This window comes from Haliotis cracherodii, unplaced genomic scaffold, assembly GCF_022045235.1.
Source record: "Haliotis cracherodii isolate W230 unplaced genomic scaffold, xgHalCrac1.p SCAF_14, whole genome shotgun sequence".
Classification (NCBI taxonomy): Eukaryota; Metazoa; Mollusca; class Gastropoda; order Lepetellida; family Haliotidae; genus Haliotis; species Haliotis cracherodii.
Genome location: NW_027266269.1, coordinates 11,960,106 through 11,986,462, shown reverse-complemented (window position 1 = coordinate 11,986,462; position 26,357 = coordinate 11,960,106). Strand labels below are relative to the sequence as shown.

Below are 26,357 nucleotides of genomic sequence, written 5' to 3'. Positions count from 1 at the left end.
CACATGAAGCTAAAGAATTACATTGTATTTAATTTGTCACTGATGCATCAAAATGTTATCCATATATCTACCATAAATTTTTTGAAAGTTTCATTCAGGTCCTGAATGTTGTAACCCGTATCAAGCAACTTTTGAGCAGGAGTCGTATGACGTTCTTTGAAATATTCGTCTATAGGGCATGCTCGATGATACCTCAAAAGTTGTGAAATGTAGACACTAAAGGCGTGAACTGCGGATCAGTGTGTGGAATTCAAACAAAGGTCCAAGACACTGGTTACGGGACGAGAATGTTTATGCCTCAAGTGTCTAACAACAGATCCTGAAACAATGTCATTCAATAAATAGAGGGTCATACAATATAAATGTGGCTTCACAAATGGCCATTACATCCCTCACATATAACACAAATTAGACAGATTATGACACAATTTTAACTACAAGGGCAACTCCTTGCTTGATTCCGTACATACAGATAAAATAAATATGATACAGACACAGACGTCTTAATGCAATCTGCATGTAAAATTCAATAGATGTGATACAAAGAAATTCTTATCCGGTGTATGACATTAGGGTGCAGACGTTACAGCGCTGCCAAGCAATATCTACCTAGCGTACCTAAAATCTGTGTAAACAAAACACAACATTAATTTTGCAGAAACTACAAATCAATATATATATTATCATTACAAAAGCATGGAACACATGAAAACAGCTTAGGCTAAAAGCACATTCATACTTACATTCACGCTTACACCATTGTCACAACAGTCTTGCTGGTGCAAAGGGTGACTATGCAGTGCACATTTGATTTAAGAAAGAGGGCAAGAGCGTGAATGATTCAATCAGCATTCATTGAATCAGGCCACACAATAATATGGTAATCCTGCCTATCTACCCTTATATAAATAAGAATGATACTAACTATAGAGTTAATAATAGACTAAGCTGTTAAACTTTCTTCCTCCTTATGAGTATAATATGTTTCAAAATGACCAAACAAGGTGATAGAAAAGCATGCATTAGTTCAAATAGGAAATGATATACGTGTACCTGTAATTCTGAAAGTAATTGTTAATATACAAATATCGGTACAACTATTAAATGACTTTAAACTAATATATATATTACTGTATAATACAATATAATGTATCTATTACGTTAGTGCCGTACCTTTGTCATTCTTACCTTATATCTTTTCTTTATACTATGTTATAATTACTTAAACTTAAATCATGTTCCATTCTTTCGACTTAAACCTATGCTTGTGGGTTTGAAACCCTGTTTGCCATACCTGTGTTAGTTGGTTTCACCAAAGAGGTAAACGCCTGAGACATGCATCGAGTTTACCTCACACATCAAGTTGACACGCCGTGATATAACGAGAATAGTGTTAAAAGCAACGTTAAACCCAACTCACTCACACATTAATAAAGCATTACTTTTAAAGGGCGTACACCCAGTTGAGAACGAATTTGACATGTAATTGACGTGAATCACATATTTGCACTTCTCAAGTTATTATCAAATCAATAAAAAGAGCGCCTCCGTGGTCTATTGGGTAGAACGTCTGCCCTGAGATCGGAAGGTCGGTGGTTCTATCCTCGGTCGCGTCATACATAAGACCTTAGCAGTTGTTCTTGCTGTTACCCTGCTTGCGAGGACTTGTCGGCTCGGATTTTGGTTTGTTTGTTTGTTGTTTAACGCCGCACTCAGCAATATTCCAGCTATATGACGGCGGTCTGTAAATAATCGAGTCTGGACCAGACAATACAGTGATTGATATCATGAGCATCGACCCACGCAATTGGGTTTTATTGACTTGTATCAACCAAGTCAGCGAGCCTGACCACCCGATCCCGTTTGTCGCCTTTTGCGACAAGCATAGTCACCTTTTACGGCAAGTATGGGTTGCTGAAGACCTATTCTACCCCGGAATCTTCACGGGTCTTGTCGGCTCGGAGTCAGAAAACTGTGTCTAATTGGGGTATTCATGTTAAACTGCGACATGGTTTCTCAGGAGGATAGCACTGTGAAACTGCCATTAGTCCGGACTAACACTAGCAGTCACACACACACACACGCGTGCATCCACGTCACATTTGAAGTGCAATGATATTGAACGTGACGTTGAAACCCATTTCACCTTACTTCTTTGAAGTTCATGTATATGGTAGGTAAGTCCTGATACTGAAACATATTATTCTGAGAATGAAACCTCGAAAGGTGTGGTTGATAAAAGTAGATACAGAAAAGCAGACATGTCTTTTGTCATTTTGAAAGTGACCACCTACTCATATAAAAATAATTGAATCACTTCTGCTCCAAAGGAAAGTGAACTCGTATATCGCAAAGAATCTAAGCTATGTAGCTTACAACATAAACTTACACCACTCCAACTACTGTATAGGGTTGGTAGGAAAACAGCTGGTGGTGTCCTGTGGTTCTGTGTACAATGCACAGGCCACAAGTCAGGCGAAGTTAATATACTGAACCGCAAAAGAAACGTCACCCCAAGTAACATTGCATGAAAGTTGTCATTTAAATATCTGGGTAATTTTTGTCAAAGTTTCTTAAATTTAACATTACCTTGTCCGGAAAAATGAAATTTGATGATAAAAAAAACAAAGCAGATGACAATAAAACCGATCGCCCAAGCGCATCACGGCAACGTCCATGGTAACCCGATGCACGTGATGCACGTGCAAATTGAAATGCACATTGAAATGCACATGCGTTCCCCCAATTCTTGCCCCATGAAAATCCACCCAGATCGGATAACATTCATTCGTTATTGAATTGCTACCACATGCCAAGATTGACAAGAAATCAGCGACACCAAGCCATTGGACGATTGCAAGCTGGAAAAACCGCCCGGCAAGTAGCCAATGCATTTCAAGTCCACGTAAGGACCATATACATGCTCCAGAAACGGTACCAAACCACCAACACTACAGATGACCGACAACGTAGTGGAAGACAAAGGGTCACCACCCGACGTCGGAATCGTCTGATTGTGCGACAGAAGCTTCAAGATCGCTTTGTTACTGCTGCGGAAACTGCTCGACAGACCATGGGGACACACAAGCGACACATTAGTGCGGACACCGTGCGTCGACGATTGACGAACAGACACCTCCACTGTCACAGGCGACACCGAGGACCCATTCTGACACCACATCATCGCCGGACCGTCTTCAGTGGGCAACGCAGCATAAGCATTGGCGCCACCAGCAGTGGCGAAGACTCCTCTTCTCAGACGAGAGCCGTTACTGTATCTCAACAGCAGATGGCAGAGAGAGAGAGAGAGAGAGAGAGAGAGAGAGAGAGAGAGAGAGAGAGAGAGAGAGAGAGAGAGAGAGAGAGAGAGAGAGAGAGAGTCTGGCGACGCCGTGAGGAACGTTATTCGGATGTTTGTGTTGTTGAGAGGGACTCGGGGAGCGGTCCGAGCATCATGGTGTGGGGTGGAATTGGTTTTGCACAGTGGGTCGGCCCTGTGGTCTTCCAGAACATCGGTCCAGGGAGAGGCAATGGTATCAAAGCAGCTCGGTACTTTGAACAACTTTTTAGACCACAAGCCGAGATTCAAAGACGGCTGAATGACAGCTGAACTGCGTCAGGCATTCCTCAGAGTGTGGGCTCATGTGCCTATGGCCTTCATCAACCGTCTCATCCATTCCATGTATCGACGTTGCACGGCAGTCATCAATGCACATGGCGAATACACGAGATACTGACTAGTTTTGTGTTTCATTTTAAGAACATTTGACACTTAAATTTCAACCTTGATGATCAGTATTGCCAAGTTTCATCTTTTGAATATGTCTCAAAGTATGTTTACAGTGTTTGGACAAATAAGGTTTCTCATATATCTATGCATGGTGACGTTTCTTTTGCGGGTCAATATATATACACTCAAGCATGGAGAATGATCAGTATCGATTATCTGCCGACAATGATTCATTTGGGCGTAAAAGGCAAAATAGTGGTGCAAATTATATGGATGGATCACTAAAAATAACCGATGATACCAGGTGTTCGTGGAAAGGGCGAGCATGTCCAATAGCAGAGAGTTAGAGGAAGGATGACTACAAAGAATGAAGCCGGGTGCTGGGACACTGCCGCATCATCGGATGCACTTTACCTGCGCCGCAATAAACAGTGGTTGTATTTTCTAAAATATGCTCACTCAACAAACATTGAACGCTGAGGAAAGAAGACATGGAAAGCCAATTTTGCATCATAAACCCTGATGGATGTGGATCTATTTGACGATTTGTGTCAGCTGAGTGCTCTTCAACACAGATCAAAACCAAGTAGCTAAATTCTTGTTTTAAAATGCATATTGGTAGCCCAATGTTGCTTTGACTAAGTAAAAGAGTAAAATCACCGTGACCTCGTGAACATGAAATAAAAGCAACAAAGGGTCTGTTAGATTAATCCCGAATACTACGAATGAGGCAAAGCTCTCCTCTGACCGAACTGTGACTATTTCGTGATAGGAAACCTATTTATTCACTCGACTTCGACACTCAGTGGGAGATCATTGTTGGAGCTATTGTCCTTTTAGAGCTTAAATTAAAGCTAACACGTGAATCAATATGAGCATCATATCAGTAGAAGGCACAAATATGTTGATCGTAGTTCCTTTTGTGTCGAATGTGTCCTCAGCACCCCATTGCTGGTCGTAAAAGGCGACCGAATTGGGCAACCCGTTTTGCCTTGGGTTGCGCCCCTGTGTCGGCCGAGGACGGGATTCTGGTGGTTGAGGTCACTAGAGCCAGGACCCAGTGTTCCTCTTGCCCAACACACAACTTTGACCCTTACTTCGCCTAGACTTGGGGTCGGATGGGCCCGGTCCTTTCAATCGGCTGGTCATGCCTAGAGTCGCATGCCAGAAGGCGGTGGCTCATGGGCCAATCTGGTGATAGAGACCTCTGAATTCTGTGTTTCTTGGGAATAGTGTTTATAGGCAGAACCAGCATGACACTTCTTCTTTTGGATCTCATAGCTATTCAAGTATATATTTACTAGAGTATAACACCTCAGTATCCTGGTGTTGCAGGCTGGCTTCAACTGCGATATTGTCTTTGATGACACTCGGTGGCGGGTGGGGAGCAGAGTTGCTGAACCATATTATCCCACTATGTCTTAAACAAACTCTTCTTGTTCTAGCAAGACGAACAAACGTCGACATATAGAGTTAACTTCATCAGATGAAGTCTCGTCTGAAGTAAAGGATACTTGGCCTCGGTTTATTGTTATATCCTCTTCTGATGACCTTCCATTAAAAGTGACTCCGTTCGCGATCTCCAAGGACATTCAAAGTGCCTGCGGAGAAGTGAAAAATGTAACGTGCCTTCGGACTGGTTCCATTCTAGTGGAATGTGCAAGGAGGCAGCAATCTGTCAATCTGCTCGGTTTACAGCAGTTTGTTAATACTCATGTTGTTGTTTCCATGCACAAGACACTGAACTCAAGCAGAGGCATCGTCAGAGACCTAGCTCGTTGTCTCTGTGACATGAGCGAGGAAGAGACTCCTGTTGAACTGAAAAGTCAAGGAGTCACCAACGTTAAACGTTTTACAAGGAAAACACATGAAGGCAATATTGTCAATACCAAAACATACCTTTTCACCTTCTCTCTGCCAAAAATCCCCAATTCAACAGAAGCTGGCTACTTCAACATCGGAGTGGAGGTTTATGTTCCACATCTGCTTCGATGTTTCAAATGTCAAAAGTTTGGACATGGAGCCAAATTCTGTCGTGGCAAGGATGTCGTGTGCTGCCGTTGCAGTGGTGCTCATGATAGCTCAGAATGCACAAATGGCATGAAGTGTTCCAACTGTGACGGAGAGCTTCCAAATCATATCCTTCTTTTGAATTTGAGTAAAAAATTTGAAAAGATAACATACAAATAATATCACTTACCAAGAAACGAAACAATTAGTCCAATCTGCAGCTGCAGCTGAAACCAGTGGGCGTAGCTCACTTAACAAAAAAGAAAAGAAAAAAAAAGAAACTGCGAAGAACCAAGGCACTCCAGCACATGGAGGTGCCTTCTGTTTCAATCTCTGTTAAGGTTCATTGCCGAATTGAGCCCCTGGTGATGGATGTCACTCCCACACAGCAAGTCCATGGGAGTGGACATTCCTCCCGCTCAAGATCCCCAGTTGAGACGCCATGAGCTGCTCAAGTCAATTCATTCAATGGAATTGTAGGGGACTACGGACTATCAAGTTTAAGTATTATTTCCTGTACTTAAATATTATAAAGAGTTATTGTCACATATGATTTGTTGACTTTGAGCGTCAATAACTTGAGATGCTTTGAAACGATATTCACCTTAGCAGAAACACCTGACCTCCCCGACACTGCCAACAAGCGAATAAGCCTTGGATCACTTACAAATTGCAATCATCATAGAAAACATTTCAATGTACATGTATATGAAAAATTTTCGTTTAGATGTATTTATTTGGATTTTATGAAAATGCTTTAATATTTGAAATGGTAAATAATTATTTTAGCGAATCTTAGATGAGGATTGAATACCTGCAACGTGAATAAAAGATACTTGTTTTTTGTACATGACATGTTAATGCTGCTGATATATCAGCTTCAAATATGACAAAATATCAACTGTGATCAATGATGTAACTGAAAACCAATGTTGATTTGACTGACAGTTAATCAAACACGCTGTGTACATACTGTTGGCACGACGGGCGGTTCAACAATGGCTTAAACTAAATACGTTTGTGTAGATGTAAATAATAGTATTATAAAGCATCGAATTTTGTTGAAGACAAACATTTAAATGAGCTTTGTTCGTGTGTTACATTCAACCATAGGTATTCAACGACACATAAAGGCGATATACACAGTCCAAAGTCAGGGTGGTAAATAACCTGATTCAATGTAGGACATATTAACTCTTACTACTCGACCAATAAATTGGTGTCCTTGCTGCACCAAGTGACGTGATCCCACGAAATTGCTATAAGTCTCTTTCATCTGACCATTACAAGATATAGCTGTGTCATTTGTGTCTTTTTAGTTATAAGGACGCCTTGACAATGTGACCTTTGTATGGTCGTCGTCAGTCCATCACTCAGTCGGTCAACACTCAACTTGAACATTTCTTCTCCAAATCTACTGTTCATAGCTGTAACTTTTCCACATAACATGTCATGGTGGTTTAAGAAATGGGGTGTTTGTAATCAGTTGACTACTAGTATCCCAAGTGTGATCAAAGATGTAAATAATAACCACTGTAGATTTGAGTAACGGTTAACCAAACATGTTGTGTAAAAACTTGTGACATTTCTGAGAGATTACAATAAAAGGTGTGCCTGATGGAAAAGTGTCGAATGTAATTGCAGGTCAATACATTTGCACATATGTAGATTTGAATTTATCAGTTGTCCACTGTGAACGATGTTGTGTGAACATGACCTGTATTTCATTTAATGCACAAAGATATTATTTGTTTTTGCAGGTGGACCTGTAAGATGCAGTGGGGTCGAAATAGTTCATGGAGGTAAATGCATTCGTATAGATGTATCTTTTGCAGATTTTGATTTATCATTTGTCGATTGTGACCGATGTAGCGCGAACATGGCCCGTATTTACGTCCTACATTATTTATCATCACCTAGAATCCTGTCTTCAGAAAACTGCCTAAGTAGAACATCCTTTGTTCCCCGAGTGATTTTATGTCGGTGAATTGATCGTATCAAGAAAGGACATTGTCATGAAATCACTGGTATCAGATGCTTGATCATGGCATTTGATTTCAATACATAATGGAACCTGTATTACAGGTGGTATCTTTTCTGTTGGGTTTTCACTTCGTGGTTGTGTTCAGTGTCACATCAACAGTGTTGTACATAAACCCTTTGGAAACACCCTTGTCGCATATGTGACTAAAAGGATATCTACATACATTTGGCTCAATCCCTTGATTTACCCATGACCGTTTATCTAAAATATCCTTCACATGTCACTGGCACACCGGGCCTAATGGTCATAACATATGCTTTTGTGTAGCTGTAGCTTCAAGTAATATGGTGTTAGTCATCACAGACACATTGCCTTATAATAATCAATATATACTCTTCAAAAAAAGAAACTTGACATAGATGTAAAACCACTTTTTGCCAAATATCTAAAATAATTCTATAAATGAGAACTAAATAAGTCAAACAGAAAGATGATGTGTCTATAATTCGCGAAAACACATGCAAAGCACATAAACGTAGCGTTTGGGGATCAATTTTACAGCTTCATCCAAACGCAACTGCCTGTAAAAACGTGCAGCACAGGATCCTGCATTTAGGCATGCAGGCCCCCCTGCTGAATGGGTATAAAAATCCACATCAACGGCTGTAGAGGCGGTGACAGAATGCCAAGAGTATGAATGCAGCTCAACGGAACAACGCCATTGGGAGATTACAAGCTGGAGCAACTCAACAAGAAGTGGCCAGGCACTTTGGCGTATCCAGACAGATAATCTCCGCACTGTGGACCCGATACAACAACACCAACAGAGACGACAGACCAAGGTCAGGAAGACCAAGGGTGACAACCCATGATCGATACATCCGGCAGCGACACCTCCGAGACCGCACTACCACAGCCACGTCTACAACCACACAGATCCCTGGGGTACGCAGAATATCAGATCAAACGGTACGCAACAAACTGAGGGAGGCTGGACTTTTTGCACGAAGACTTGTTCGACGTCATGTATTGACCCCACGTCATAGGCGGACCGTCTGCTTTGGTGCCAACAGAGGGTGAGATGGGCACGTGCAAGGTGGAGAAATGTACTGTTTACTGACGAGTCCCGTTTCCTACTCACACGTGCTGATGGGCGCGCACGTGTCTGCAGACGTCGGGGTGAACGTTACGCCCCCAACTGTGTGCAGCAGGTTGTCCCATTTGGCGGCGGGAGTGTCATGGTATGGGCCGGAATTCATCACGGTGGTAGGACGCCTCTCGTGCATGTGGCAGGTGCATTGACAGGTGTGCGTTACAGACACTTGATCCTACAGCCTTACGTTCTTCCTCACGTCAACGTTCATGGCGGACAGTTCCAGCAGGACAACGCTCGACAGCATATTGCACGTGTTTGTTAGGACTTCTTACAGCACAACAACATCCAGACATTACCTTGGCCAGCCCGGTCACCAGATTTGTCCCCGATTGAGCATCTGTGGGACGAGTTGGATCGACGCGTTTGCAGAAGGAATCCACCGCCCCAAACACTTCCGGCGCTTCTTGATGCACTTCAGCATGAATGGCAGCACACCCAACAGCGTGTTATTGACAACTTGATTGCATCTATGGGTCGTCGGTGTCAAGCGGTGATTGATGCACGTGGTGGGCACAACAGAAACTGACATTTGCTGTACCCCTGTGACATTAACTGTATCGTGTACGTGTGTCTGTCTAGGTGACACGATTAACGTTTTGAACATTGTGTACATCGATCGTCAAACAATTATGGTTTCTGTGTCCTATTTTGAAACAATCGCATTATATTACATTTTGAAAGTCAGTGTCAAGTTTCTTTTTTGGAAGAGTATATAATAAAACTGGATTAATTCAACTGTCGTCATTACAGCTAATTCATTTATTATCTTAAAACTATCATGAAAAAAAGAGATAACAGATACTTTTGTTTGTTTGTTATATACACCTGATGTTTACGGATGTTTCTACCGTTCCATCATTTAATACGTTTCTCAGTTACTCCACACAATATGCCTCATGAGATGTCGTACAAATCCTATGGTTGTCTTACAAAATCCGTTAGTGTCGTTTCTTTTGAAGCAATCTTTGTTTCAGTGTCTTGAGACTATACATAAACTAAATGCTGATTCCGTAAGACCTGTAATCAAGAAACGTGGTTTCAATTTTGGTTGTGGAATCGTAGATGAAAGCGAAAAAACACTTTCGGAAATCATCAGAATTCTGTGTTAAAAGTCCCTGGTATGATTTCGACTATATCATGAGCATGTGTTCATGAACCACAATGAAATAGTGATGGTAACAGGTGTCCCCGTGTGCGTATCCGTCCAAAACACATGCAAAGGCACGTCTTAATGATGTACCCAAAAAGAACGGGAACATATTGTACACATGAAGCTAAAGAATTACATTGTATTTAATTTGTCACTGATGCATCAAAATGTTATCCATATATCTACCATAAATTTTTTGAAAGTTTCATTCAGGTCCTGAATGTTGTAACCCGTATCAAGCAACTTTTGAGCAGGAGTCGTATGACGTTCTTTGAAATATTCGTCTATAGGGCATGCTCGATGATACCTCAAAAGTTGTGAAATGTAGACACTAAAGGCGTGAACTGCGGATCAGTGTGTGGAATTCAAACAAAGGTCCAAGACACTGGTTACGGGACGAGAATGTTTATGCCTCAAGTGTCTAACAACAGATCCTGAAACAATGTCATTCAATAAATAGAGGGTCATACAATATAAATGTGGCTTCACAAATGGCCATTACATCACTCACATATAACACAAATTAGACAGATTATGACACAATTTTAACTACAAGGGCAACTCCTTGCTTGATTCCGTACATACAGATAAAATAAATATGATACAGACACAGACGTCTTAATGCAATCTGCATGTAAAATTCAATAGATGTGATACAAAGAAATTCTTATCCGGTGTATGACATTAGGGTGCAGACGTTACAGCGCTGCCAAGCAATATCTACCTAGCGTACCTAAAATCTGTGTAAACAAAACACAACATTAATTTTGCAGAAACTACAAATCAATATATATATTATCATTACAAAAGCATGGAACACATGAAAACAGCTTAGGCTAAAAGCACATTCATACTTACATTCACGCTTACACCATTGTCACAACAGTCTTGCTGGTGCAAAGGGTGACTATGCAGTGCACATTTGATTTAAGAAAGAGGGCAAGAGCGTGAATGATTCAATCAGCATTCATTGAATCAGGCCACACAATAATATGGTAATCCTGCCTATCTACCCTTATATAAATAAGAATGATACTAACTATAGAGTTAATAATAGACTAAGCTGTTAAACTTTCTTCCTCCTTATGAGTATAATATGTTTCAAAATGACCAAACAAGGTGATAGAAAAGCATGCATTAGTTCAAATAGGAAATGATATACGTGTACCTGTAATTCTGAAAGTAATTGTTAATATACAAATATCGGTACAACTATTAAATGACTTTAAACTAATATATATATTACTGTATAATACAATATAATGTATCTATTACGTTAGTGCCGTTACCTTTGTCATTCTTACCTTATATCTTTTCTTTATACTATGTTATAATTACTTAAACTTAAATCATGTTCCATTCTTTCGACTTAAACCTATGCTTGTGGGTTTGAAACCCTGTTTGCCATACCTGTGTTAGTTGGTTTCACCAAAGAGGTAAACGCCTGAGACATGCATCGAGTTTACCTCACACATCAAGTTGACACGCCGTGATATAACGAGAATAGTGTTAAAAGCAACGTTAAACCCAACTCACTCACACATTAATAAAGCATTACTTTTAAAGGGCGTACACCCAGTTGAGAACGAATTTGACATGTAATTGACGTGAATCACATATTTGCACTTCTCAAGTTATTATCAAATCAATAAAAAGAGCGCCTCCGTGGTCTATTGGGTAGAACGTCTGCCCTGAGATCGGAAGGTCGGTGGTTCTATCCTCGGTCGCGTCATACATAAGACCTTAGCAGTTGTTCTTGCTGTTACCCTGCCTTGCGAGGACTTGTCGGCTCGGATTTTGGTTTGTTTGTTTGTTGTTTAACGCCGCACTCAGCAATATTCCAGCTATATGACGGCGGTCTGTAAATAATCGAGTCTGGACCAGACAATACAGTGATTGATATCATGAGCATCGACCCACGCAATTGGGTTTTATTGACTTGTATCAACCAAGTCAGCGAGCCTGACCACCCGATCCCGTTTGTCGCCTTTTACGACAAGCATAGTCACCTTTTACGGCAAGTATGGGTTGCTGAAGACCTATTCTACCCCGGAATCTTCACGGGTCTTGTCGGCTCGGAGTCAGAAAACTGTGTCTAATTGGGGTATTCATGTTAAACTGCGACATGGTTTCTCAGGAGGATAGCACTGTGAAACTGCCATTAGTCCGGACTAACACTAGCAGTCACACACACACACACGCGTGCATCCACGTCACATTTGAAGTGCAATGATATTGAACGTGACGTTGAAACCCATTTCACCTTACTTCTTTGAAGTTCATGTATATGGTAGGTAAGTCCTGATACTGAAACATATTATTCTGAGAATGAAACCTCGAAAGGTGTGGTTGATAAAAGTAGATACAGAAAAGCAGACATGTCTTTTGTCATTTTGAAAGTGACCACCTACTCATATAAAAATAATTGAATCACTTCTGCTCCAAAGGAAAGTGAACTCGTATATCGCAAAGAATCTAAGCTATGTAGCTTACAACATAAACTTACACCACTCCAACTACTGTATAGGGTTGGTAGGAAAACAGCTGGTGGTGTCCTGTGGTTCTGTGTACAATGCACAGGCCACAAGTCAGGCGAAGTTAATATACTGAACCGCAAAAGAAACGTCACCCCAAGTAACATTGCATGAAAGTTGTCATTTAAATATCTGGGTAATTTTTGTCAAAGTTTCTTAAATTTAACATTACCTTGTCCGGAAAAATGAAATTTGATGATAAAAAAACAAAGCAGATGACAATAAAACCGATCGCCCAAGCGCATCACGGCAACGTCCATGGTAACCCGATGCACGTGATGCACGTGCAAATTGAAATGCACATTGAAATGCACATGCGTTCCCCCAATTCTTGCCCCATGAAAATCCACCCAGATCGGATAACATTCATTCGTTATTGAATTGCTACCACATGCCAAGATTGACAAGAAATCAGCGACACCAAGCCATTGGACGATTGCAAGCTGGAAAAACCGCCCGGCAAGTAGCCAATGCATTTCAAGTCCACGTAAGGACCATATACATGCTCCAGAAACGGTACCAAACCACCAACACTACAGATGACCGACAACGTAGTGGAAGACAAAGGGTCACCACCCGACGTCGGAATCGTCTGATTGTGCGACAGAAGCTTCAAGATCGCTTTGTTACTGCTGCGGAAACTGCTCGACAGACCATGGGGACACACAAGCGACACATTAGTGCGGACACCGTGCGTCGACGATTGACGAACAGACACCTCCACTGTCACAGGCGACACCGAGGACCCATTCTGACACCACATCATCGCCGGACCGTCTTCAGTGGGCAACGCAGCATAAGCATTGGCGCCACCAGCAGTGGCGAAGACTCCTCTTCTCAGACGAGAGCCGTAACTGTATCTCAACAGCAGATGGCAGAGAGAGAGAGAGAGAGAGAGAGAGAGAGAGAGAGAGAGAGAGAGAGAGAGAGAGAGAGAGAGAGAGAGAGAGAGAGAGAGAGAGAGAGAGAGAGAGAGAGAGTCTGGCGACGCCGTGAGGAACGTTATTCGGATGTTTGTGTTGTTGAGAGGGACTCGGGGAGCGGTCCGAGCATCATGGTGTGGGGTGGAATTGGTTTTGCACAGTGGGTCGGCCCTGTGGTCTTCCAGAACATCGGTCCAGGGAGAGGCAATGGTATCAAAGCAGCTCGGTACTTTGAACAACTTTTTAGACCACAAGCCGAGATTCAAAGACGGCTGAATGACAGCTGAACTGCGTCAGGCATTCCTCAGAGTGTGGGCTCATGTGCCTATGGCCTTCATCAACCGTCTCATCCATTCCATGTATCGACGTTGCACGGCAGTCATCAATGCACATGGCGAATACACGAGATACTGACTAGTTTTGTGTTTCATTTTAAGAACATTTGACACTTAAATTTCAACCTTGATGATCAGTATTGCCAAGTTTCATCTTTTGAATATGTCTCAAAGTATGTTTACAGTGTTTGGACAAATAAGGTTTCTCATATATCTATGCATGGTGACGTTTCTTTTGCGGGTCAATATATATACACTCAAGCATGGAGAATGATCAGTATTGATTATCTGCCGACAATGATTCATTTGGGCGTAAAAGGCAAAATAGTGGTGCAAATTATATGGATGGATCACTAAAAATAACCGATGATACCAGGTGTTCGTGGAAAGGGCGAGCATGTCCAATAGCAGAGAGTTAGAGGAAGGATGACTACAAAGAATGAAGCCGGGTGCTGGGACACTGCCGCATCATCGGATGCACTTTACCTGCGCCGCAATAAACAGTGGTTGTATTTTCTAAACTATGCTCACTCAACAAACATTGAACGCTGAGGAAAGAAGACATGGAAAGCCAATTTTGCATCATAAACCCTGATGGATGTGGATCTATTTGACGATTTGTGTCAGCTGAGTGCTCTTCAACACAGATCAAAACCAAGTAGCTAAATTCTTGTTTTAAAATGCATATTGGTAGCCCAATGTTGCTTTGACTAAGTAAAAGAGTAAAATCACCGTGACCTCGTGAACATGAAATAAAAGCAACAAAGGGTCTGTTAGATTAATCCCGAATACTACGAATAAGGCAAAGCTCTCCTCTGACCGAACTGTGACAGGTTCGTGATAGGAAACCTATTTATTCACTCGACTTCGACACTCAGTGGGAGATCATTGTTGGAGCTATTGTCCTTTTAGAGCTTAAATTAAAGCTAACACGTGAATCAATATGAGCATCATATCAGTAGAAGGCACAAATATGTTGATCGTAGTTCCTTTTGTGTCGAATGTGTCCTCAGCACCCCATTGCTGGTCGTAAAAGGCGACCGAATTGGGCAACCCGTTTTGCCTTGGGTTGCGCCCCTGTGTCGGCCGAGGACGGGATTCTGGTGGTTGAGGTCACTAGAGCCAGGACCCAGTGTTCCTCTTGCCCAACACACAACTTTGACCCTTACTTCGCCTAGACTTGGGGTCGGATGGGCCCGGTCCTTTAAATCGGCTGGTCATGCCTAGAGTCGCATGCCAGAAGGCGGTGGCTCATGGGCCAATCTGGTGATAGAGACCTCTGAATTCTGTGTTTCTTGGGAATAGTGTTTATAGGCAGAACCAGCATGACACTTCTTCTTTTGGATCTCATAGCTATTCAAGTATATATTTACTAGAGTATAACACCTCAGTATCCTGGTGTTGCAGGCTGGCTTCAACTGCGATATTGTCTTTGATGACACTCGGTGGCGGGTGGGGAGCAGAGTTGCTGAACCATATTATCCCACTATGTCTTAAACAAACTCTTCTTGTTCTAGCAAGACGAACAAACGTCGACATATAGAGTTAACTTCATCAGATGAAGTCTCGTCTGAAGTAAAGGATACTTGGCCTCGGTTTATTGTTATATCCTCTTCTGATGACCTCCCATTAAAAGTGACTCCGTTCGCGATCTCCAAGGACATTCAAAGTGCCTGCGGAGAAGTGAAAAATGTAACGTGCCTTCGGACTGGTTCCATTCTAGTGGAATGTGCAAGGAGGCAGCAATCTGTCAATCTGCTCGGTTTACAGCAGTTTGTTAATACTCATGTTGTTGTTTCCATGCACAAGACACTGAACTCAAGCAGAGGCATCGTCAGAGACCTAGCTCGTTGTCTCTGTGACATGAGCGAGGAAGAGACTCCTGTTGAACTGAAAAGTCAAGGAGTCACCAACGTTAAACGTTTTACAAGGAAAACACACGAAGGCAATATTGTCAATACCAAAACATACCTTTTCACCTTCTCTCTGCCAAAAATCCCCAATTCAACAGAAGCTGGCTACTTCAACATCGGAGTGGAGGTTTATGTTCCACATCTGCTTCGATGTTTCAAATGTCAAAAGTTTGGACATGGAGCCAAATTCTGTCGTGGCAAGGATTTCGTGTGCTGCCGTTGCAGTGGTGCTCATGATAGCTCAGAATGCACAAATGGCATGAAGTGTTCCAACTGTGACGGAGAGCTTCCAAATCATATCCTTCTTTTGAATTTGAGTAAAAAATTTGAAAAGATAACATACAAATAATATCACTTACCAAGAAACGAAACAATTAGTCCAATCTGCAGCTGCAGCTGAAACCAGTGGGCGTAGCTCACTTAACAAAAAGAAAAGAAAAAAAAAGAAACTGCGAAGAACCAAGGCACTCCGGCACATGGAGGTGCCTTCTGTTTCAATCTCTGTTGAGGTTCATTGCCGAATGGAGCCCCTGGAGATGGATGTCACTCCCACACAGCAAGTCCATGGGAGTGGACATTCCTCCCGCTCAAGATCCCCAGTTGAGCCGCCATGAGCTGCTCAAGTCAATTCATTCAATGGAATTGTAGGGGACTACGGACTATCAAGTTTAAGTATTATTTCCTGTACTTAAATATTTTAAAGAGTTATTGTCACATATGATTTGTTGACTTTGAGCGTCAATAACTTGAGATGCTTTGAAACGATATTCACCTTAGCAGGAACACCTGACCTCCCCGACACTGCCAACGAGCGAATAAGCCTTGGATCACTTACAAATTGCAATCATCATAGAAAACATTTCAATGTATATGCAAATTTTCATTTAGATGTATTTATTTGGATTTTATGAAAATGCTTTAATATTTGAAATGGTAAATGATTATTTTAGCGAATCTTAGATGAGGATTGAATACCTGCAACGTGAATAAAAGATACTTGTTTTTTGTACATGACATGTTAATGCTGCTGATATATCAGCTTCAAATATGACAAAATATCAACTGTGATCAATGATGTAACTGAAAACCAATGTTGATTTGACTGACAGTTAATCAAACACGCTGTGTACATACTGTTGGCACGACGGGCGGTTCAACAATGGCTTAAACTAAATACGTTTGTGTAGATGTAAATAATAGTATTATTAAGCATCGAATTTTGTTGAAGACAAACATTTAAATGAGCTTTGTTCGTGTGTTACATTGAACCATAGGTATTCAACGACACATAAGGCGATATACACAGTCCAAAGTCAGGGTGGTAAATAACCTGATTCAATGTAGGACATATTAACTCTTACTACTCGTCCAATAAATCGGTATCCTTGCTGCACCAAGTGACTTCACTGCCGCAAAACATGACCCCACGAAATTGTGATCGGCCTCTTTCATCTGACCATTACAAGATATGGCTGTGTCCTTTGTGCCTTTTCAGTTTTTAAGACACCTTGACACTGTGACCTTTGTATGTGGGTCGTCGTCCGTGGTCCGTCCATCACTTAGTCCGTCAACGCTGAACTTGAAAATTTCTTCAACAAATCAACTTAACATATCTGTATCATTTCCACATAACATGTCTCGAGCCACAGCACGGCTCATTTCAGAAAACAACAACTGCCTTCGTACCAGTCTCTTCTCTTATGAAACCACTGGACATATTGTATACTGTTACACGTGTACAGTGAAAAAAGGTTTGGATTTTGAAAAATCCAAAAAGGTTGTCATGGTGGTTTAAGAAATGGGGTGTTTGTAATCAGTTGACTACTCGTATCCCGAGTGTGATCAAAAATGTAAATAATAACCAATGTAGATTTGAGTAACGGTTAATCAAACATGTTGTGTAAATACTTGTGACATTTCTGAGAGATTACAATAAAAGGTGTGCCTGGTGGAAAAGTGTCGAATGTAATTGCAGGTCAATACATTTGCACATATGTAGATTTGAATTTATCAGTTGTCCACTGTGAACGATGTTGTGTGAACATGACCTGTTTTTCATTTAATGCACAAAGACATTATTTGTTCTTGCAGATGAAGGACGCAATGCGGTCGGAGCTGATTATGGAGGTAAATGCATTTGTATAGATGTATCGCTTGCAGATTTTGATTGATCATTTGTCGATTGTGACAGATGTAGCGCGACCATGGCCCGTATTTACATCCTTTATTATTTATCATCACCTAGAATCCTGTCTTTAGGAAACTGCCTAAGTAGAACATCTTGGTTCCCCGAGTGATTTTATATCGGTGAATTGATCGTATCAAGAAATGACATTGTCATGTCATGTCAAGAAAGCAGCTCGGTAATTTGATCTACTTTTGAGACCACACGCAATCCCTCTTTCGCACGTCGCTGCAACCACGAGTTTCTGCATGATAACCCCCGTACCCACACTGTGAGAGCAACAAGAGACTTCCTCCAGCAGAATGGCATCCGAACCATGCAGTGGCCTGCACTCAGTCCCGATTTAAATCCCATTGAGCACCTGTTGGACGAGATTCATAGACGGCTGAATGACGTCCGACCAAGGCCGACAACTACAGCTGAACTGCGTCAGGCATTCCTCAGAGCGTGGGCTCAAGTGCCTGTGGCCTTCATCAACCACCTCATCCATTCCATGTATCGACGTTGCGCAGCAGTCATCAATGCACATGGCGAACATACGAGATACTGACTTGTGATGCCATTTCTCAGAGACTAGTGTTGTGTTTCACTTTAAGAACATTTGACACTTTAATTTCAACCTTGATGATCAGTATTGCCAAGTTTCATCTTTTGAATATGTCTCAAAGTATGTTTACAGTGTTTGGACAAATAAGGTTTCTCATATATCTGTGCATGGTGACGTTTCTTTTGCGGTTCGGTATATAAGCCCTCAAGCATGGAGAATGATCAGTATTGATTATCTGCCGACAGAGATTCTTTTGGTTGTAAAAGGCAAAATAGTGGTGCAAATTATATGAATGGATCACTAAGAAAACACTGATGATACCAGGTGTTCGTGGAAAGGGCGAGCATGTCCAATAGCAGAGAGTTAGAGGAAGGATTACTACAAAAAATGAAGCCGGGCGCTGGGACACTGCCGCATCATCGGATGCACTTTACCTGCGCCGCAATAAACAGTGGTTGTATTTTCTAAACTATGCTCACTCAACAAACATTGAACGCTGAGGAAAGAAGACATGGAAAGCCAATTTTGCATCATAAACCCTGATGGATGTGGATCTATTTGACGTTTTCGTGTCAGCTGAGTACTCTTCAACACAGATCAAAACCAAGTAGCTAATTTCTTGTTTTAAAATGCATATTGATACCCCAATGTTGCTTTGACTAAATGAAAGAGTATAATCACCGTGACCTCGTGAACATGAAATAAAAGCAACAAAGGGTCCGTTAGATTAATCCCGAATACTACGAATGAGGCAAAGCTCTCCTCTGACCGAACTGTGACTATCTCGTGATAGGAAACCTATTTATTCACTCGACTTTTCTGCGGGAGATAATTGTAGACGCCATTGTCCTTTTACAGCTTAAATTAAAGCTAACACGTGAATCAATATGAACATCCTATTAGTAGAAGGCACAAATATGTTGATCATAGTTTGTGTCGAATGTGTCCTCAGCTCCCCATTGCTGGTCGTAAAAGGCGACCGAATTGGGCAACCCGTTTTGCCTTGGGTTGCGCCCCTGTGTCGGCCGAGGACGGAATTCTGGTGGTTGAGGTCACTAGAGCCAGGACCCAGTGTTCCTCTTGCCAAACACACCACTTTGACCCTTACTTCGCCTAGACAGGGGTAAGGATGGGCCCGGTCCTATCAATCGGCTGGTCTGTGTTTCTTGGGAATAGTGTTTATAGGCAGAACCAGCCTGACACTTCTTCTTTTGGATCTCATAGCTATTCAAGTTGATATTTACTAGAGTATAACACCTCAGTATCCTGGTGTTGCAGGCTTGCTTCCACTGCGATATTGTCTTTGATGACGCTCGGTGGCGGGTGGGGAGCAGGGGTGCTGAACCATATTATCCTCAAACAACCTCTTCTTGTTCTAGCAAGACGAACAAACGTCGACATGTAGAGTTAACTTCATCAGATGAAGTCTCGTCTGAAGTAAAGGATACTTGGCCTCGGTTTATTGTTACATTGTCTTCTGATGACCTTCCATTGAAAATGAATCCGTTTGCGATCTCCAAGGGCATTCAAAGTGCCTGCTAAGGAATGAAAAATGTAACGCGCCTTCGGACTGGTTCCATCCTAGTGGAATGTGCAAGGAGGCAGCAATCTATCAATCTGCTGGGTTTACAGCAGTTTGTTAATACTCATGTTGTTGTTTCTGTGCACAAGACACTGAACTCATGCAGAGGCATCGTCAGAGACCTAGCTCGTTGTCTTTCTGACATGAGCGAGGAAGAGATTGCTACTGAACTAAAAAGTCAAGGAGTCACCAATGTTAAACGTTTCACAAGGAAAACACATGAAGTCAATATTGTCGATACCAAAACATACCTTTTCACCTTCTCTCTGCCAAAAATCCCCAATTCAATAAAAGCTGGCTACTTCAACATCGGAGTGGAGGTTTATGTTCCACATCTGCTTCAATGTTTCAAATGTCAAAAGTTTGGACATGGAGCCAAATTCTGTCGTGGCAAGGATGTCGTGTGCTGCCATTGCAGTGGTGCTCATGACAGCTCAGAGTGCACGAATGATATGAAATGTTCCAACCGTGATGGAGAGCATATGGCTGCTTCCAAATCTTGTCCTTCTTTTGAAGTTGAGTCACAAATCTTGTAAATATAGGGGCGGTCGGGTAGCCTAGTGGTTAAAGCGTTCGCTCGTCACGCCGAAGACCCTGGTTCGATTCCCGACATGGGTACAATGTGTGAAGCTCATTTCTGGTGACCCCCGCCGTGATATTCCTGGAAAATTTTAAAAGCGACGTACAATCAGACCCAGACTTGAAATTATAACATACATATAATATCACTTACCAAGAAGCAAAACAATTAGTCCCATCTGCAGCTGAAACTCCTTCTATAAAAACATACTCAGCAGCAATTTCTTCCCAAACTAGAGTTGCTAAACTCTCTACTGTCTCTATTTCCTGCCAGACTGACATCTCGTGGATGACCAGGTTATCCTTGATGTAACAAATACAAACTCCGAAAGTGATCCTTTGATTTCAACATCTTCATCTCAGACAGAACCACAAACAGTACTCGACAACCAACCAGTGGACGTAGCTCACTTAACAAAAAGGAAAAAAAAGAAACTGCAAAGAACCAAGGCACTCCAGCACATGGAGGTGCCTTCTGTTACAACCATATGAGCCCATGGAGATGGATGTCACTCCCACACAGCAAGTCCATGGGGGTGGACAGTCCTCCCGCTCAAGATCCCCAGTTGAGCCGCCATGAGCTGCTTGAGTCAAATCATTCAATGGTACAGCAGGGGACTACGGACTATCCAGTTTAAGTATTACTTCCTGTACTTAAATATTTTAAAGTGTAATTCTCACATATGATTTGTTGGCTTTGAGGGTAAATAATTTGACCTCCCCGACACTGCCAACAAGTGAATAAGCCTTGGATCACTTACAAATTGCAATCATCATAGAAATCATTGTATATGAAAGTTTTCATTTAGATGTATTTATGTAGATTTTATGAAAATGCTTTAATATATGAAATGGTAAATGATTATGTTAGCGAATCTTAGATGAGGATTGAAAACCTGCAACGTCAATAAAAGATACTTGTTTTCTGTACATGACATGTTAATGCTGCTGATATATCAGCTTCAAATATGACAAAATATCAACTGTGATCAATGATGTAACTGATAACCAATGTTGATTTGGCTAACAGTTAATCAAACACGTTGTGTACATACTGTTGGCACGACGGGCGGTTCAACAATGGCTTAAGCTAAATACGTTTGTGTAGATGTAAATAATAGTATTATAAAGCATCGAATTTTGTTGAAGACAAACATTTAAATGAGCTTTGTTCGTGTGTTACATTCAACCATAGGTATTCAACGACACATAAAGGCGATATACACAGTCCAAAGTCAGGGTTGTAATTAACCTGATTCAATGTAGGACATATTAACACTTACTACTCGTGCAATAAATCGGTGTCCTTGCTGCACCAAGTGACTTCACTTCAACATGACACGATCCCACGAAATTGCGATCGGCCTCTTTCATCTGACCATTACAAGATATGGCTGTGTCCTTTGTGCCTTTTCAGTTTTTAGGACACCTTGACACTGTGACCTTTGTATGGTCGTCGTCGGTCCATCAGTCAATCCGTCAACACAGAACTTGAACATTTCTTCTCTAAATCTACTGTTCATATCTGTAACTTTTCCACATGACATGTTCTACAAGTCTTATCGGGTAATTTCAGACACACGCCTGCCTTCCTACTAATCTCTTCTCCCCAGAAACCACTGAAAATATTGTCTTCTGTTACACATGCACAACGAAATAAGATGTGACTTTGAAAAATCCATAAAATGTTGGTTGTAAGAATACAGTTGTTGTTATTAGTTCAATACTAGTATTATTAACTATACTTAAATATTTTGAAGTGTTATTGTGACATATGATTTGCTGACTTTCAAGGTCATCAACATTTTCTCAGTAGCGAACAGATTCTCGTACTTTTTTGGGTTGAGTCCTGTCCGGGATTCGAACCCACACTGCCAGTGTGAGGCACCTAATCGATAAATCGAGGTGCCCCACTCTGGCAGTGTGGGTTCGAATCCCGGACGGGACTCAACCCCCCCAAAAGTATGAAAATCGGTACTTTACTAAGAAAGTGTTCACCCAAAAATAACATTTGTTACTTTTGACCACTTTCTAAATCGCATTGTGTGTTCATAGCTTTCGGCCGTGGGAGCCAATTTACACTTGTCAGAGGGGTACACAAAGTATGTGATCTAGATTACCAGTTGTCGGACTTTCATTTTTGTGTGTTTTTCTGTATTCGGTTATGCCATGTTACACATATTGTAATACATAGCAGATGTTCCTGAAGCTACAATCTAATACGAACAATCTTTATACATGATCAGGTATTCAGTGAGCAAGACAACTGAGGCAAAGTATCAGTATCTATGGTCAAGTGTGTATCTTTCCTTGCTATATTAACATATGTACTTTGTTAAATTTGAGTAGAGCAAATATTTAATATGCATATGTTAATAACAATTAGATATGATAGGATGGGACATCTTAAACTCAAATCCTCAGATGTTTTGTCCGTAGATAAGAAACGTAAGGGGACTACTTATCATGTAAAACATCCCATAATAGTATTATTAAGCATCGAATTGTGTTGAAGACAAACATTAAAATTAGCTTTTGCCGTGTGTTAAATTGAATCATAGGTATTCAACGACACATAACGGCGATACTTACTACTCGTGCAATAAATCGGTGTCCTTGCTGCACCAAGTGACTTCACTTCAACATGACATGATCCCACGAAATTGCGATCGGCCTCTTTCATCTGACCATTACAAGATATGGCTGTGTCCTTTGTGCCTTTTCAGTTTTTAGGACACCTTGACAATGTGACCTTTGTATGGTCGTCGTCCGTGGTCCGTCCATCAGTTAGTCCGTCAACACTGAACTTGAAAATTTCTTCAACAAATCTACTGAACATATCTGTATCATTTCCACATAACATATTCCACATAAAATTTCCGGGAAGTCTCGAGCCACAGCGCGGTTCATTTCAGAAACCAACAACTGCCTTCGTACCAGTCTTTTTTCTTATGAAACCACTGGACATACTGTATACTTCAACACGTGCACAGTAAAAAAAGGTTTTAATTTTTAAAAATCCAAAAAAGTTATTGTGGTTTTAGAAATGGGGTGTTTGTAATCAGTTGTCTACTAGTATCCCGACTGTGATCAATGATGTAAATAATAACCAAAGTTGATTTGAGTTGCAGTTAATCAAACATGTTGTGTAAATACTTGTGACATTTCTGAGAGATTTCAGTAAAAGGTGTGTCTGATTGAACAGTGTCGAATGTAATTGCAGGTAAATACATTTGCACATATGTAGATTTTAATTGATTAGTTTTCCAGTGTAAACGATGTGGTGTGAACATGACCTGTATTTCATTTAATGCACAAAGATAATATTTGTTCTTGCAGATGCAGTTGCAGGTTTGTTACCACCCGGATATGAAACTGGTGTATCTGTGATTGGAGGTGATGATGAAGGTAAATGCATTTGTATAGATGTATATTTTGCAGATTTTGATTTATCATTTGTCGATTGTGACCGATCTAGCGCGAACATGACTCGTATTTACGTACATCATTATTTATCATCACCTAGAATCGTGTCTTTAGAAAACTGCCTAAGTAGAACAACCTCGGTTCCCCGGGTGATTTTATGTCGGTGAATTGATCGTACCAAGAAAAGACATTGTCATGAAATCACTTGTAGTAGATGCTTGATCATGGCATTTGATTTCAATAGATGATGGAACCTGTTTTACAGGTAGTATCTATTCTTTATCTCTACTCTATATCTATCTAATGGGATATGAGTTCAATGCCATATCAACAGTGTTGTTCCTAATACAAAAACCCGTTGGAAACAGCCTTGTCGAATGTGTGACCAAAAGGATATGTACATACATTTGGCTCAGTCCCTAGATTTACCAATGACCATTTATCTAAAATATCCTTCACATATCATGGGCACATCGGGCCTAATGGTAATAACATGCTGTAGTTTCAAGCAATATGGTGTTAGCCATTACAGACACATTGCCTTATAATAATTTGATAATAACTGGATAAGTTCAACTGTCATCATTACAGCTAATTCATTTAACATCTTAAAACTATCGTGAAAAAATACAGACAACATACACTTTTTTTTATTTGTTACACACACCTGATGTTTACGGATGCTTCTAACGTTCCAGAATTTAGCAATTATTTGATAGGTTTCTCAGTTGCTCTACACAATATGCCTCATGAGATTTCATACAAATGTTATGGTTGTCATACAAAATCCGTTGGGGCCGTTTCTTTTGAAGCAATCTTTGTTTCAGTGTCTTGAGTCAATGCATCAAGTAAATGCTGATTCTGTAAGGCCTGTAATCAAGAAACGTTGTTTCACTTTTGGTTGTGGAATCGTAAATGAAAGCGAAATAACTCTTTCGGAAATGATCAGAAATCTGTGCTAAAAGTTCATTGTATGATTTCAACTATATCATGAGCATGTGTTCATGAACCACAATGACATAGTGATGGTAACAGGTGTCCCCGTGTGAGTATCTGTCCGAAACACATGAAAAGGTACGTGTACGTCTTAATGGTGTACCCAAAAAGAACGGGAACATATGGTACACATGAAGCTAAGGAATTACATTGTATTTAATTTGTCACTGACGCATCAACATGTTCTCCACATGTTCTACCATAAAACCTTTGAAAGTTTCAAAAAGGCCCTGATTGTAGTAACCTGTATCAAGCAACTTTTGAGCAGGAATCGTATGACGTTCTTTGAAATATTCGTGTATAGGGCATGCTCGATGATACTTCAAAAGTTGTGAAATGTAGACACTAAAGGCTTGAGCTGCGGATCAGTGTGTGGAATTGAAACAAAGGTCCAAGACACTGGTTACATGGTGAGAATGTTTATGCCTCAATTGCCTAACAACAGATCCTGAAACAATGTCATTCAATAAATAGAGGGTCATACAATATACATGGGGCTACATTTCTGAACGGTTACAGTTAAAGGTGTGTCTGATGGAACAGTGTCGAATGTAATTGCAGGTAAATACATTTGCTCCTATGGAGATTTGAATTAATCATTTGTGCCCTGTGACCGATGTGGTGTGAACATGACCTATATTTCATTTCATGCACAAAGACATTACTTGTTCTTGCAGGTCTAGGCAAAACAGCTGTATTGGCCCGCAATCCTGGAGGTAAAAGAATTCGTATAGATGTGTCTTTTGCAGATTTTGATTTATCATGTGTCGATTGTGACTGATGTAGCGCGAACATATTTATGTCCTTCATTATTTATCATCACCTAGAATCCTGTCTTTAGAAAACTGCCTAAGTAGAACAACCTTGGTTCTCCGAGTGATTTTATGTCGGTGAAGTGATCGTACTAAGAAAGGACATTGTCATGAAATCACTGGTAGTATATGCTTGATCATGGCATTTGATTTCAATACATGATTGAACCTGTTTTATAGGTGGTATCTATTCTTTATATCTCTACTCTATATCTATCAATTGGGATTTCACATCGTGGTTGAGTTCAATGTCCTATTAACAGCGTTGTGCATAATGCAAAAACCCGTTGGGAACACCCTTGTCGAATGTGTAACCAAAAAGATATGTACATACATTTGGCTCAGTCCCTTGATTTACCGTTTAGCTAACATATCCTTCACATGTCACTGGCACACCGGGCCTAATGGTAATAAGATATGCTTTTGTTTAGCTGTAGTTTCAAGCAATATGGTGTTAGTCATTACAGACACATTGCCTTATAATAATCAATATAT

The 26,357-nt window shown here is 40.9% G+C and overlaps 1 long non-coding RNA gene across 1 annotated transcript; it reads left to right on the top strand.

Annotated features, from left to right (window-relative positions):
- Nucleotides 1-7,490: 7,490 nt before the first annotated feature.
- LOC139460557 (uncharacterized) lies at nt 7,491-25,754 on the top strand. Its single transcript, XR_011652806.1, has 4 exons — nt 7,491-7,542; nt 17,827-17,862; nt 23,968-24,036; nt 25,728-25,754. It is a non-coding gene; the product is annotated as an uncharacterized lncRNA (long non-coding RNA).
- The last annotated feature ends 603 nt before the right edge of the window (nt 25,755-26,357 follow it).